The 15,383-nt window shown below is 39.8% G+C and overlaps 1 protein-coding gene across 6 annotated transcripts in view; it reads right to left on the reverse strand.

Annotated features, from left to right (window-relative positions):
* Positions 1–15,383, reverse strand: part of LOC128692458 (transcription factor IIIA) — a 146,141-nt gene that overhangs the window by 21,048 nt on the left and 109,710 nt on the right. The window lies entirely within an intron of this gene.

A 15,383-nucleotide genomic window follows, 5' to 3' on the forward strand; every position in this document is an offset into this window, starting at 1 on the left:
GTGTAGGAGGTAGGTTACTGAAAGCAGTGAAGAGTTTTTACGAGGATAGTGAGGCTCAAGTTAGAGTATGTAGGAAAGAGGGAAATTATTTCCCAGTAAAAGTAGGCCTTAGACAAGGATGTGTGATGTCACCAGTGGTTGTTTAATATATTTATAGATGGGGTTGTAAGAGAAGTAAATGCGAGGGTCTTGGCAAGAGGCGTGGAGTTAAAAGATAAAGAATCACACATAAAGTGGGAGTTGTCACAGTTGCTCTTTGCTGATGACACTGTGCTCTTGGGAGATTCTGAAGAGAAGTTGCAGAGATTGGTGGATGAATTTGGTAGGGTGTGCAAAAGAAGAAAATTGAAAGTGAATACAGGAAAGAGTAAGGTTATGAGGATAACAAAAAGATTAGGTGATGAAAGATTGGATATCAGATTGGAGGGAGAGAGTATGGAGGAGGTGAATGTATTCAGATATTTGGGAGTGGACGTGTCAGCGGATGGGTCTTTGAAAGATGAGGTGAATCATAGAATTGATGAGGGGAAAAGGGTGAGTGGTGCACTTAGGAGTCTGTGGAGACAAAGAACTTTGTCCTTGGAGGCAAAGAGGGGAATGTATGAGAGTATAGTTTTACCAACGCTCTTATATGGGTGTGAAGCATGGGTGATGAATGTTGCAGCCAGGAGAAGGCTGGAGGCAGTGGAGGTGTCATGTCTGAGAGCAATGTGTGGTGTGAATATAATGCAGAGAATTCGTAGTTTGGAAGTTAGGAGGAGGTGCGGGATTACCAAAACTGTTGTCCAGAGGGCTGAGGAAGGGTTGTTGAGGTGGTTCGGACATGTGGAGAGAATGGAGCGAAACAGAATAACTTCAAGAGTGTATCAGTCTGTAGTGGAAGTAAGGCGGGGTAGGGGTCGGCCTAGGAAAGGTTGGAGGGAGGGGGTAAAGGAGGTTTTGTGTGCGAGGGGCTTGGACTTCCAGCAGGCATGCGTGAGCGTGTTTGATAGGAGTGAATGGAGACAAATGGTTTTTAATACTTGACGTGCTGTTGGAGTGTGAGCAAAGTAACATTTATGAAGGAGTTTAGGGAAACCGGCAGGCCGGACTTGAGTCCTGGAGATGGGAAGTACAGTGCCTGCACTCTGAAGGAGGGGTGTTAATGTTGCAGTTTAAAAACTGTAGTGTAAAGCACCCTTCTGGCAAGACAGTGATGGAGTGAATGATGGTGAAAGTTTTTCTTTTTCGGGCCACCCTGCCTTGGTGGGAATCGGCCAGTGTGATAATAATAAAAAATGAAAAGAACCTGGAAATGGAGCTCAAAGTAGGGGAAATGCTTGATTTTTGCCAATGTTCAAAAGTAAACAAATGATGTCATTGTCCAATAAATGTCCAACTAGCCATTTTGATATGCAGTCATGAATGGGTTGACATTATTTATACCATTATTACAATATTGCAGTGGTCTGCATAACAGTAAATCTTCTATTTTTTGTTTGAATAAAAATTCAAAATAGAAAGCAAGAGTAATATCAGAGGGGCCTGGAGACATAACTGATGAACAAAGAAAATGTTATTTTAGAGCCAGGAATGTCTGCATTGCTCATTCTGGACCTTATTTTGAAATTTAATTTTCGTGAAATTGGCCAAATTGCAAATTTCTGACCACGTTATTGGGTAGGTGAAATTGGTAAATGGGCAGTTTCTTGTACTCAATCGATAGAAAAAATGGAGTTCTAAAGAAATAGCTATGCGTTTGGTCGACTGGAACACTGGAATTAGCCTAAAATAGGGCTCAACGTGGGCGAAATCGCCGATTTGTAAATATCGCCGAGGTCGCTAACTTCGCGAGAGCATAATTCTGTCAGTTTTCCATCAATTTTTGTTATTTTTGGTGTCATTACAATGGGGAAAAGATTCTCTATCATTTCATAAGAAAATTTTTTTTTTTTTTTTTTTTGAAATTTTGCGACACCAGGAGACACCTCAGGATTGGGGGTTGCAACAGTCAAGGGGTTAATACATTAAAAATCTAATTACTGAGACTATAATCATGCAAAAAATTTAAACCTCAGAGTTTAGTAAAAGAGGCAGTATTTAGATAGAATCTAGTTAACTGAATTATTGATGGAAACGTCTGACCATTTGACCCTAATGACAGTCACTGGTGAAGATCTTTGTTTATAATTTTTTTCTTCGCTGGTTGGGAGCTTGACTGTGGATTAAGTTGTTGCTAAAAAAAAAAAAAAAATTCATAAAAAAAAAAAAAGAAGAGCTTTTTCATTTCTTTGAGGTTTACATTGAGCCATGGAGCAGCAGATATATTTAGCAAAGTAGTTAATTACTGACCATAATCTTACTGCTGTAAAACATTGATTACCTCTCTATTTAATTTTTGCAACTGAAACAGACTTTTTTGGAAGTTAATCAGTTTATATTGGTTTGTTTACATCAACTTTAATTTTTCTAAAGAACATAGATCAATACCTGGATGAATGAAATGAATTATAAAAACAACAAGCACTACTTCACTCACCAAGACACCGGCTGACACCAGCCAGTTTGAATAATTGGAGTTGTGCCATAGAAAAAATATATAATCTAGGATTAAAGAGATAAAATGAATAATGATACAGCAAAATCTCAATTTGACAAATTTTGGATTTACTGTAATGTACAAAATCTGTAGCCAGAACAAAGTCCACTAAAACCAGAACTGAACATTACTGTTACAGTCAAATGTGTAAGTTGATTTTGGATTTAACAGATAACTTTTGTAAAATCTAGAATTGTGTGACATTGTTATAGTCTGCTGGATAAATTAATTTTGGATTTAAAATGAAAAGGATGCTAAATCCTGAATTGTCTGTTATTGATGCAGTGACGAAAAAACAATCTCATTGTTCAGAATTAACAGACAATCAGCATTAATGGACAATGTCCCTTTCGTTCCTACTAGTTTGTTAAATTGAGATTTCACTATAAATCCTTTAAAATGATGCCCCTCCTCCCATTTTTTAACATACTAGCCATTTCTTACCAAGGCAAGAAAGAAGCAAGGTCACCATCATTCAGTCTTCACATGTCCTTTCACAGGTGCATGAAAAGCACAACTAAAATGATGCTCTGAACAATAACATAATTATAGAAGACCTTTTAAACTACAGTACAGAAGGGCCCCACTTATACAGCAGGATAGGTTCTGGGCTACTGCTGTAAAGTGAATCATTGCATTTTTTCACTTTTTTTTTTTTTTATTATCACACTGGCCGATTCCCACCAAGGCAGGGTGGCCCGAAAAAGAAAAACTTTCACCATCATTCACTCCATCACTGTCTTGCCAGAAGGGTGCTTTACACTACAGTTTTTAAACTGCAACATTAACGCCCCTCCTTCAGAGTGCAGGCACTGTACTTCCCATCTCCAGGACTCAAGTCCGGCCTGCCGGACTTGATAACATGTTTACACTATCATATATTAAGTAAGCAATAGAGCTAGGCCTAAAACATGCTTATACAGTACACACATTACTAAAATATTTTTGTCCTTAGCTTACAGTGGGTGGTGCCTTCGTTTATTGTAGGAAGTCTGAATAAATGAAGAATGGGTATAACTGAAAACATCTGTATTTGCAAAACACTGTAAAGTGGGGCCTGTCTGCACTTATACAAGTAATGGAGAAAAAATGCATACAGTGTATTAATGTGAGCCTATATGTCCATAGAATGAAACTGGAGGAGAAATATTTTTTTTTTCCACCAAGTCAGCTGTCTCCCACTGAAGCAGGGTGGCCCAATAAGAAAGTAAATCCCAAAAGGAAAATACTTCCATCATCATTCAACACTTTCATCTCGCTCATACATAATCACTGTCTTTGCAGAGGCACCCAGATACATGAAGATGTATAACATATCCCTCCAAACTACCAATATCCCAAACCCCTCCTTTAACCCTTTGAGGGTTTCGGCCGTGCTAGTATGGCTTACGACCCAGGGTTTTTGACGTACTAGTATGCCTAAATTCTAGCGCCCTCAAATCTAGTGGGAGAAAGCTGGTAGGCCTACATATGAAAGAATGGGTCTATGTGGTCAGTGTGCACAGTATAAAAAAAATCCTGCAGCACACAGTGCATAATGAGAAAAAAAAACTGACCGTTTTTTTGGAATAAAACAGCGACTTTGCACTGTATTTTCGTATGGTATTTATTGTTGTATTCTAGTTTTCTTGGTCTCATTTTATAGAATGGAGGACATATTACAGAAATTGAGATGATTTTGACTGGTTTGACAATGAAAAGTACAGTGGACCCCCGGTTTACGATATTATTTCATTCCAGAAGTATGTTCAGGGGCCAGTACTGACCGAATTTGTTCCCATAAGGAATATTCTGAATTAGATTAGTCCATTTCAGACCCCCAAACATACACATACAAAAGCACTTACATAAATACACTTACATAATTGGTCGCATTGGGAGCTGATCGTAAACCGGGGGTCCACTGTACCTTGAAATTGAGCTCAAAGTAGCAGAAATGTTCGATTTTTACCAAAGTTCAAAATTAAACAAATCATGCCAAGTGTCCAATACATGTCAACTGGCGAGTCTAATATTCTTTCGTAAGTGCGCCAATATTATTTATACCATTTTTTACACTAATGCAGTAGTCTGCATAGCAGTAAATCTTCTATTTTTTATGAGAATAAAAATTCAAAGAGGGGCCTTGAGACGTTACTAATGAACAGAGGAAATGTCATTTTAGTGCCAGGAATGTCTTTCTTGTTTATTCTGGACCCTATTCAGAAATTGGCATCTTTTGAAATTTGTGTGAAATTGGCAAAATTGCTAAATTCTGACCACTGTACTGGATAGTTGAAATTGATAAATGGGTGGTTTCTTGCACTCATTCAATAGAAAAAATGGAATTCTAGCAAAATATTCATGTTTTTTAAGAACATAAGAACATAAGAATGGAGGAACACTGCAGAAGGCCTACTGGCCCATGCGAAGTAGGTCCTTATCAAAACAACTACTACCTAAAGCTTCCCTAGAAATAACTCCCGTACCCAATGACACCAATCAAACCCAGCCCCTCCCACTCATCTATTTGTCCAGTCTCTTCTTAAAGCTACCCAAGGTCCTAGCCTCTATCACCCCACTGGGAAGACTGTTCCACGTATCTACAACTCTGTTAGAAAACCAGTCGACTAGTACAGAGGAATTGGCCAAAAACGGGGCTCAAAGTGGGCAAAATCGCCGATGCGTAAACATCATAGAGACCGCTAACTTCGCAAGAGCATAATTCCGTAAGTTTTCCATCAAATTTCAAACTTTTGGTGTCATTATGATAGGGAAAAGATTCTCTATCTTTTCATAAGAGAATTTTTTTTTTTTTTTAATTTAGCCGACCATGAGAACGAGCCTCGGAGAGGGCCTGTCGACCCTCAAAGGGTTAAAGTGCAGGCATTGTACTTCCCATTTCCAGTACTCAAGTTTGGCTATATAAAAATAACCGGTTTCACTGAATCCCTTCACTAAATATTACCCTGCTCACACTCCAACAGCTTGTCAGGTCCCAAAAACTATTTGTCTCCATTCACTCCTATCTAACACACTCATGCATGCTTGCTGGAAGTCCAAGCACCTCACCCACAAAACATCCTTTACCCCGTCCCCCCAACCTTTTCGAGAATGACCCCTACCCCGCCTTCTTTCCCCTAAAGATTTATACGCTCTCCATGTCATTCTACTTTGATCCATTCTCTCTAAATGACCAAACCACCTGAACAACCCCTCTTCACCCCTCTGATTAATACTTTTATTAACGCCACACCTTCTCCTAATTTCCACACTCCGAATTCTCTGCATAATATTTACACCACACATTGCCCTCAGACTGCCTCCTCGCTGCAGCATTTACAACCCAAGCTTCACACCTATATAAGAGTGTTGGTACCACTATACTTTCATACATTCCCTGCTTTGCCTCCAATGATAATGCTTTTTTGTCTCCACATATACCTCAACACACCACTCACCTTTTTTCCTTCAACAACTCTATGGTTAACCTCATCCTTCATAAACCCATCCGCTGACACATCAACTCCCAAATATCTGAAAACATTCATTTCTTCCATACTCCCTCTCTCCAATGTGATATCCAATTTTTCTTTATCTAAATCATTTGATACCCTCATCACCTTACTCTTATCTATGTTCACTTTCAACTTTCTACCTTTACACACCCTCCCAAACTCGTCCACTAACCTTTGCAACTTTTCTTTAGAATCTCTCATAAGCACAGTATCATCAGCGAGAAGTAACTGTGTCAACTCCTATTTTGTATTTGATTCCCCATAATTGAATCCCACCCCTCTTCCCAACACCCTAGCATTTACTTATTTTACAGCCCCATCTATAAATACAGTGGACCCCCGCATAACGATCACCTCCGAATGCGACCAATTATGTAAGTGTATTTATGTAAGTGCGTTTGCACGTGTATGTTTGGGGGTCTGAAATGGACTAATCTACTTCACAATATTCCTTATGGGAACAAATTCGGTCAGTACTGGCACCTGAACATACTTCTGGAGTGAAAAAATATCGTAAACCGGGGGTCCACTGTATATTAAACAACCATGGTGACATAACACATCCCTGTCTAAGACCTACTTTTACCGGGAAGTAATCTCCCTCTCTTCTACACACCCTAACCTGAGCCTCACTATCCTCATAAAAACTCTTTACAGCATTTAGTAACTTACCACTTATTCCATATACAGTGGACCCCCGACTAACGATGAGCTCCCAACTCGACCAATTATGTAAGTGTATTTTTGTAAGTGCTTTTGTAGGTGTATTTTTGGGGGTCTGAAACGGACTAATCTAATTCACAATATTCCTTATGGGAACAAATTCGGTCTATAACGGCACCCGAACAGACTTCTGGATTGAAATAATATCGTTAGTCGGGGGTCCACTGTACAGTGGAACCTTGCCTAACGAACGCATCGCATAACGTTAAATCCGCCTAGCGATACATTTTAACACAAAAATTTTGCCTCAGCTAGCGCTAAAAACTTGCTCAACGCAGTTCGTTCGAGACGCATCCACGTGCGGCCTTAGCCCGCCTCACTTGTTCCTTGGGTGCCAGTGTTTACAAGCCAGCCACTGAGGTCGCTTCCAAGCATACAATCGGAACATTTCATATTATCACAGCCTTTTTAGTGATTGCACCTGCAAAATAAGTCACCATGGGCCCCAAGAAAGCTTCTAGTGCCAACCCTACAGCAAAAAGAGTGAGAATTACTATAGATATGAAGAAAGAGATCATTGCTAAGTATGAAAGTGGAGTGCATGTCTCCGAGCTGGCCAGGTTGTACACAAAACCCCAATCAACCATCGCTACTATTGTGGCCAAGAAAACGGCAATCAAGGAAGCTGTTCTTGCCAAAGGTGCAACTTTGTTTTCGAAACAGAGATCGCAAGTGACAGAAGATGTTGAGAGACTGTTATTGGTGTGGATAAACGAAAAACAGATAGCAGGAGATAGCATCTCTCAAGCGATCATATGTGAAAAGGCTAGGAAGTTGCATGACAATTTAATTAGAAAAATGCCTGCAACTAGTGATGATGTGAGTGAATTTAAGGCCAGCAAAGGTTGGGTTGAGAGACTTAAGAATTGTAGTGGCATACATAGTGTGATAAGGCATGGTGAGGCTGCCAGTTCGGACCACAAAGCGGCTGAAAAATATGTGCAGGAATTCAAGGAGTACATAGACAGTGAAGGACTGAAACCTGAACAAGTGTTTAATTGTGACGAAACAGGCCTGTTTTGGAAGAAAATGCCAAACAGGACATACATTACTCAGGAGGAAAAGGCACTCCCAGGACATAAGCCTATGAAAGACAGGCTTACTCTGTTGATGTGCGCCAATGCTAGTGGTGATTGCAGAGTGAAGCCTTTATTGGTGTATCACTCTGAAACTCCCAGAGTGTTCAGGAAAAACAATGTCCTCAAGGCTAATTTGTGTGTGCTGTGGAAGGCAAACAGTAAGGCATGGGTCACTAGGGACTTTTTCTATGACTGGTTACACCATGCATTTGCCCCCACTGTGAAAGATTACCTAATTGAAAAGAAATTAGACCTTAAGTGCCTCCTGGTATTAGACAATACTCCTGGTCATCCTTCAGATGTGGCAGAGCGACTTTCTGCAGAAATGAGCTTCATTAAGGTCAAGTTTTTGCCTCCTAATACCACTCCTCTCCTGCAGCCCATGGACCAGCAGGCCATTTCCAACTTCAAGAAACAGTACACAAAAGCTATGTTTGAAAGGTGCTTTGTAGTGACCTCAGAAACTCAACTGACTCTAAGAGAGTTTGGAGAGATCACTTTAGCATCCTCAATTGTGTAAACATTATAGGTAAGGCTTGGGAGGAAGTGACTAAGAGGACCTTGAACTCTGCTTGGAAGAAACTGTGGCCAGAATGTGTAGACAAAAGGGATTTTGAAGGGTTTGAGGCTAACCCTGGGAATCCTATGCCAGTTGAGGAATCCATTGTGGCATTGGGGAAGTCCTTGGGGTTGGAGGTTAGTGGGGAGGATGTGGAAGAGTTGGTGGAGGAGGACAATGAAGAACTAACCACTGATGAGCTGCTAGATCATCTTCAACAACAAGAGGCCACACCTGAGGAAACTGCTTCGGAGGGGATAGAGAAATTGAGGAAGTTGCCTACTTCAAAGATTAAGGAAATGTGTGCAATGTGGCTTAAAGTGCAAACCTTTTTTGATGAAAATCACCCTCACACAGCTATTGCAAGCCGTGTTGGCAACCTGTACACTGACAATGTTGTGAAACACTTTAGGAATGTCATGAAGGAACGGGAGGTACAGGAATCTATGGACAGATATGTTGTGTGACAGAGGTCCAGTGACTCAAGCTGGTCCTAGTGGCATTAAAAGAAGAAGGGAAGTAACCCCGGAAAAGGACTTGCCACCTCAAGTCCTAATGGAAGGGGATTCCCCTTCTAACACTAACACCATCAACACACTCTCCTCCTCCCATCCCATCAATCATCACCAGATCTTCAATAAAGGTAAGTGTCATGTAACTGTGCATGTCTTCTTCAGTTTGTGTGTATTAACATTAATATTTCATGTGGTAAAAATTTTTTTTTGTTCATACTTTGGGGTGTCAGGAACGGATTAATTTGATTTCCATTATTTCTTATAGGGAAAATTAATTCACCTAACGATAATTTCGCCTAACATTGAGCTCTCAGGAATGGATTAATAGCGTTGGGCGGGGGTCCACTGTACTTGCAACATCTGTCACATTGCTCCCCTATCCACTATCATATGCCTTTTCTAAATCCATAAATTCAATGAAAACTTCCCTACCTTTATCTAAGTACTGTTCACATATATGCTTCAATGTAAACACTTGATCTACTCATCCCCTACCCACTCTAAAGCCTCCTTGCTCATCCGCAATCCTACTCTGTCTTATCCCTAATTCTTTCAATAATAACCCTACTGTACACTATTCCTGGTATATTTAGTAAACTTATTTCTCTATAATTTCTACAATCTCTTTTGTCTCCCTTCCCTTTATATAAAGGAACTATATATGCTCTCTGCCAATCCCTAAGTACCTTCCCTCTTTCATACATTTATTAAACAAAAATACCCACCATTCCAACACTATATACCCCCCTGCTTTTATCATTTCTGTCATGATCCTATCAGGTCCAGCTCCTTGACCCCCTTTCATTCTATGTAATGCCTCATGCACCTCCCCCACACTCACATACTGCTCTTCTTCACTCCTAAAAGATGTTATACCTCCCTGGCCAGTGCATGAAATTACCGCCCCCCTTTCTTCATCAACATTTAAAAGTTCCTCAAAATATTCCCGCCATCTACCCAATACCTCTCGCTCCCCATCTACTAACTCCCCTACTCTGTTCTTAACTGACAAATCCATTCATTCTCTAGGCTTTCTTAACTTGTTTATCTCACTCCAAAATTTTTTCTTATTTTCATTAAAATTTCTTGAGAGTGCCTCTCCAACTCTATCATCTGCTCTCCTTTTGCACTCTCTCACCACTCTCTTCACCTTTCTTTTACTCTCCATATAATCTGCTCTTCTTATAACACTTCTGCTTCGTAAAAACCTCTCATAAGCTACCTTTTTCTCTTTTATCACACCCTTTACTTCATCATTCCACCAATCACTCCTCTTTCCTCCTGCACCCACCCTCCTATAGCCACAAACTTTCTAATACTGCATTTTTAAAACTATTCCAACCCTCTTCAACCCCCCCACTACTCAAACTTGCACCAGCCCACCTTTCTGCCAATAGTTGCTTATATCTCACCTGAACTTCCTCCTCCCTTAGTTTATACACTCTCACCTCTCTCTTACTTCTTGTTGCCATTTTCCTTTTGTCTCATCTACCTCTTACTCTAACTGTAGCTACAACTAAATAATGATCCAATATATCAGTTGCCCCTCTATAAACATGTACATCCTGATGCCTACCCATCAACCTTTTATCCACCAACACATAATCTAACAAACTACTTTCATTACGTGCTATATCATACCTTGTATACTTATTTATCCTCTTTTTCATAAAATATGTATTACTTATTACTATTATTATGGAAGATAATACAGCACACAGGTGTGATTAATAAGTGGTAAGTTATTTTTCTGCGGCTAACATATGTTTGTGGTCTTGCCATACTTTTGTTGTGCTCTTTCTGCATTTTCAAACAACTTGGTAGGAAACTGCCAATGTTTTACAAAAAAATGACTGTACCTCTTCACAAAGAGATAATAAACATGTGCTTCAGCACTGTATCAGATGGCTTGTTGAGCAGTCTCAATTGTAAATGTAAGCTCTGAGTTTTTTACAAGAGGCAATTTATTAAAATCTTAGGTTAAATAACAAAAAGGCCTCAGTGCGACTTTGTAAATGGTCCAAGTCGGACCGAAACGTTGTCATAAGCTCCCCTCTCCTACGTACAGGTTATCTGTGTATAAAGTCTTAGGTGTGTTAATCTCTTAACTGTCGCATGTCCAGAAAGAAATTCGTGTGTGGCCACATTCTGAGAGAAAAAAAAAAAAGTTTTTTCTTGCAGTATGAAAGGGTGCACCACCGTCCTGCCAAGTGAGTGTAAAACGAAAGCCTGTACTTGTTTTACATGATGGTAGGATTGCTGGTGTCTTTTGTCTGTCTCATAAATATGCAATATTACAGTTGCGTCTTGCTACTTCTACTTACACTTAGGTCACACTACGCATACATGTACAAGCATATATATACACACTCCTCTGGGTTTTCTGCTATTTTCTTTCTAATTCTTGTTCTTGTTTATTTCCTCTTATCTCCATGGGGAAGTGAAACAGAATTCTTCCTCTGTAAGCCATGCGTGTTGTAAGAGGCGACTAAAATGCCAGGGGCAGGGGTTAGTCACCCCTTCTCTTGTATAAATTACTAAATTTAAAAAGAGAAACTTTCATTTTTCTTTTTGGGCCACCCTGCCTTGGTGGGATACGGCCAGTTTGTTAAAAAAAAAAAAATGAAAGGGTGCATTATTTATAAAACAATTAATACTAAAATGAGTGGAATATCATAAAAACTTATAATTTATGGTGTGCTTAACCCTTCGAGGGTCCAAGCCATAGTTCTACGCATTGTCCAGAGGGTCCAAGAATTTAAAAAAAAAATTTTTTATTTTTTCTTATGAAATGGTAGAGAATCTACCATTTGATGGAAGACTGACAAAATTACACTATCACAAATTTTACTGTGTCAGCAATATTTATGAATCAGCAAGTTGGCCCACTCTGATTTCTATTTTATGCCAATTACATTATTTCAGATGAATAAATTCCTAGCTATTTTGCTAGTATCACTTCTATTTTATTGACTGAGCACAAGAAACTGCCCAATCAACTACCCAATAAAGTGATCAGAAATTGGCAATTTGGCCAATTTCAAAGTTTAAAATATTCTAATTTCAAAATAGGGTCCAGAATAAACAATGCAGGTATTCCTGGAACTAAAATAACATTTCTTCTGTTTATTAGTTATGTTTCCAGGCTTTACACATGAATTTCATTTTGATTTTTTATTTACATGTAGAATTTTTATTCACAACAAAAAATAAAAGATTTACTGTTATGCAATATTGTAATAATTGTATAAATAATATCAGTGAATTTGTGAACATATATTAGACCCACCAGTTGATGTGTATTGGAAGCATGACGTCATCTGTTTACTCTTGAACATCGGCAAAAATTGAACATTTCCACTACAGGGGACCCCCGCATAGCGACTTTAATCCGTGCAAGAGGGCTCATTGTTATGCGAAATGATCGGTATGCGAATGAATTTTCCCTAAGAAATAATGGAAATCAAATTAATCCGTGCAAGACACCCAAAAATATGAAAAAAAAAATTTTACCACATGAAATATACATTTTCCTACACACAAAGAGAAGGATACATGCACAATAGTAGAGTAGTACAGTAGAGTAGTACATGCACAATATATATTGTGCATGTACTACTCTACTAAATGAAGAATAAATGACACTTACCTTTATTGAAGATGCAGCAATGACTGATGAGACACTGTGTCCTGGGAGTGCCTTTTCCTCCTGAGTACTGTAGGTCCTGTTTGGCATTTTCTTCCAGAACAGGCCTTATCACACTGTGTATGCCACTACAATTCTTAAATATCTCAAACCAACCTTTGCTGGCTTTAAATTCACCAATATGAGCACTAGTTCCAGGCATTTGTCCCTGTTCACCTGGGTGTTAGTCGACTGGTGTGGGTTGCATCCTGGGAGACAAGATTAAGGACCCCAATGGAAATAAGTTAGACAGTCTTCGATGACACTGACTTTTTTGGGTTATCCTGGGTGGCAAATCCTCTGGGGTTAATTGTTTCTTGGTATTCTCAATAAGCCACACCAACAACGGTGCTACAGCAGCAGCAGCAGCAGCAGCTGACAGTGCTACAGCAGCAGCAGCAGCTGACAGTGCTACAGCAGCAGCAGACGATGCTACAGCAGCAGCAGACGGTACTACAGCAGCAGCTGACGGTGGTACAGCAGCAGCAGCAGCTGACAGTGCTACAGCAGCAGCAGACGATGCTACAGCAGCAGCAGACGGTACTACAGCAGCAGCTGATGGTGGTACAGCAGCAGCAGCAGCTGACAGTGCTACAGCAGCAGCAGACAATGCTACAGCAGCAGCAGACGGTACTACAGCAGCAGCAGACGGTACTACAGCAGCAGCAGCAGCAGCTGACGGTGGTACAGCAGCAGCAGCAGCTGACAGTGCTACAGCAGCAGCAGACGATGCTACAGCAGCAGCAGACGGTACTACAGCAGCAGCAGATGGTACTACAGCAGCAGCAGATGGTACTACAGCAGCAGCAGCTGACGGTGGTACAACAGCAGCAGCAGCTGATGGTGCTACAGCAGCAGCAGCAGCTGACAGTGCAGCAGCAGCAGCAGCAGCTGATGGTGGTACAGCAGCAGCAGCAGCTGTACCACCAATAGTAGCGATGGTTGATTGGGGTTTATTATACAACCTGGCCAGCTCGGAGACACGCACTCCACTTTCATACTTATCAATGATCTTTTTCTTCATCTCTATAGTAATTCTCACCCTTATTGCTGTAAGGTTGGCACTAGAAGCTTTTTTGGGGCCCATGGTCACTTATTTTGCAGATAAAATCACCAAAAACACTGTAATAATACGAAATGTTCCGATTGTATGCTTGGATGTTACCGCGGAGGCTGGCTGGTAAACAATGCCACCGGCGGCACATGTGAGGCTGGCTAAGGGCGCACATTGGACGCGTCTCGGACGAAGAGAGGTGAGCGGGTTTTTGAGCGGTATGCGAGGCAAAATTTTTGCGATAAAAGCGAGCGGTATGCGGATTGTACGTTATGTGATGGCGACGGTATGCGGGGGTCTGTACTTTGAGCTCAATTTCAAGCTATTTTCAGTATTAAATTCAATCAAAATCATCTCTATTTCTGTAATATATCTTTCATTCTATCAAATGAGACCAAGAAACCGCGAATACAACTGTAAAAACCATATGAAAATACACTGCAAAGTCGCTGTTTTAATCCAAAAACATGGTTGCATTCTTTTTCTCATGCACTGCGTGCTGCAGAATTTGTTTTATATGGTGCACACTTACCACATAGACCTACTCTTTCATATCCAGGCCCAAATTTACTGCTCACAGCTTATTTGAGTGAACTGAGCTCATGGCGGAAAACTATGGCTCAGACCCTAACTTCAAAGCTGTAGAAGTACGAGATGGACCCTCAAAAGGTTAAGGGAGAGGCGAGCAGAATCACCAACTTTTGTTTTTTATCAGATTTCAATGGGATTGTGACAATGGATCAAGCAGCTTAAAAAAAAATATAGGCTGTGTTTGTTTTGACTGTTAGCCTTCAAGTTAGACAAAAAAAAATTATTTTTTGCACAATTTTATGGGTCCTAGGACTTTCCAGTTTCTACAAAATTGTGAAGATGTACAATGCTCTAGCTGACATCAGATGAAAGATAAAGACTAGATTAATAATGACACAGAGCAGTTTAGTGATAATGTCAGTAGATTCCATAAAAAAAAATGTTGAAATTTTTTTTTAAGAGGAAAAAATCATTAACAAAAAGCTGTTCACAATATGACAAATCCTCCCTGGGTGTTTGTAGAACCATCATTCCTCAATAATGTCTGCAAAAATCATGACAATCCAATGAATACTTATCGCAGGAGAGGGATTACAATATCAATAACTTATTACCAAGTTTTTTTTTTATTTTATTTTTTGGTGTGTGAAACTCTAGGGAAGTGGTGTGCCAACTTTCAGTGTGCTACACCCCTCCTACCTTCTTTACAGCCTGCCGGCTACTGAGGGACTTGCTGTCTGCTCTCCACACACTAGCTAGCACACAAGTTGCTATGTAGAGTATTTACAATGAAATATTCATAAAAATCGTAATTTTGGGAGGAAAAAAAAAAACTGCTAATTGCCAACATGTATTTTTGCTGACAGCAGAACAAAAAAAAATACATTTAATGTAAAACATACTTAGAAATATGATAGAAACAAGCTGATTACATCAAAATGTTGCCAAAATTTTGCACAATTTTTCAGTAAGAAAACATTTTTTTCCATAATTTTTCAATTTTAATGTCCTGATCACTGAAAAAAGGCTCGCCCCTTCCTTAAGATGGAAAAAAATGATTACTCATTGATAACAGAGGAGAAGATGTGCCAGCGATATTTATATTTTACAGTTTGACTCCAAACCATGATTATTTTTAATTTTTTTTTAATCACTTTTGATA

Source organism: Cherax quadricarinatus, chromosome 6 (assembly GCF_038502225.1).
Source record: "Cherax quadricarinatus isolate ZL_2023a chromosome 6, ASM3850222v1, whole genome shotgun sequence".
Taxonomy (NCBI): Eukaryota; Metazoa; Arthropoda; class Malacostraca; order Decapoda; family Parastacidae; genus Cherax; species Cherax quadricarinatus.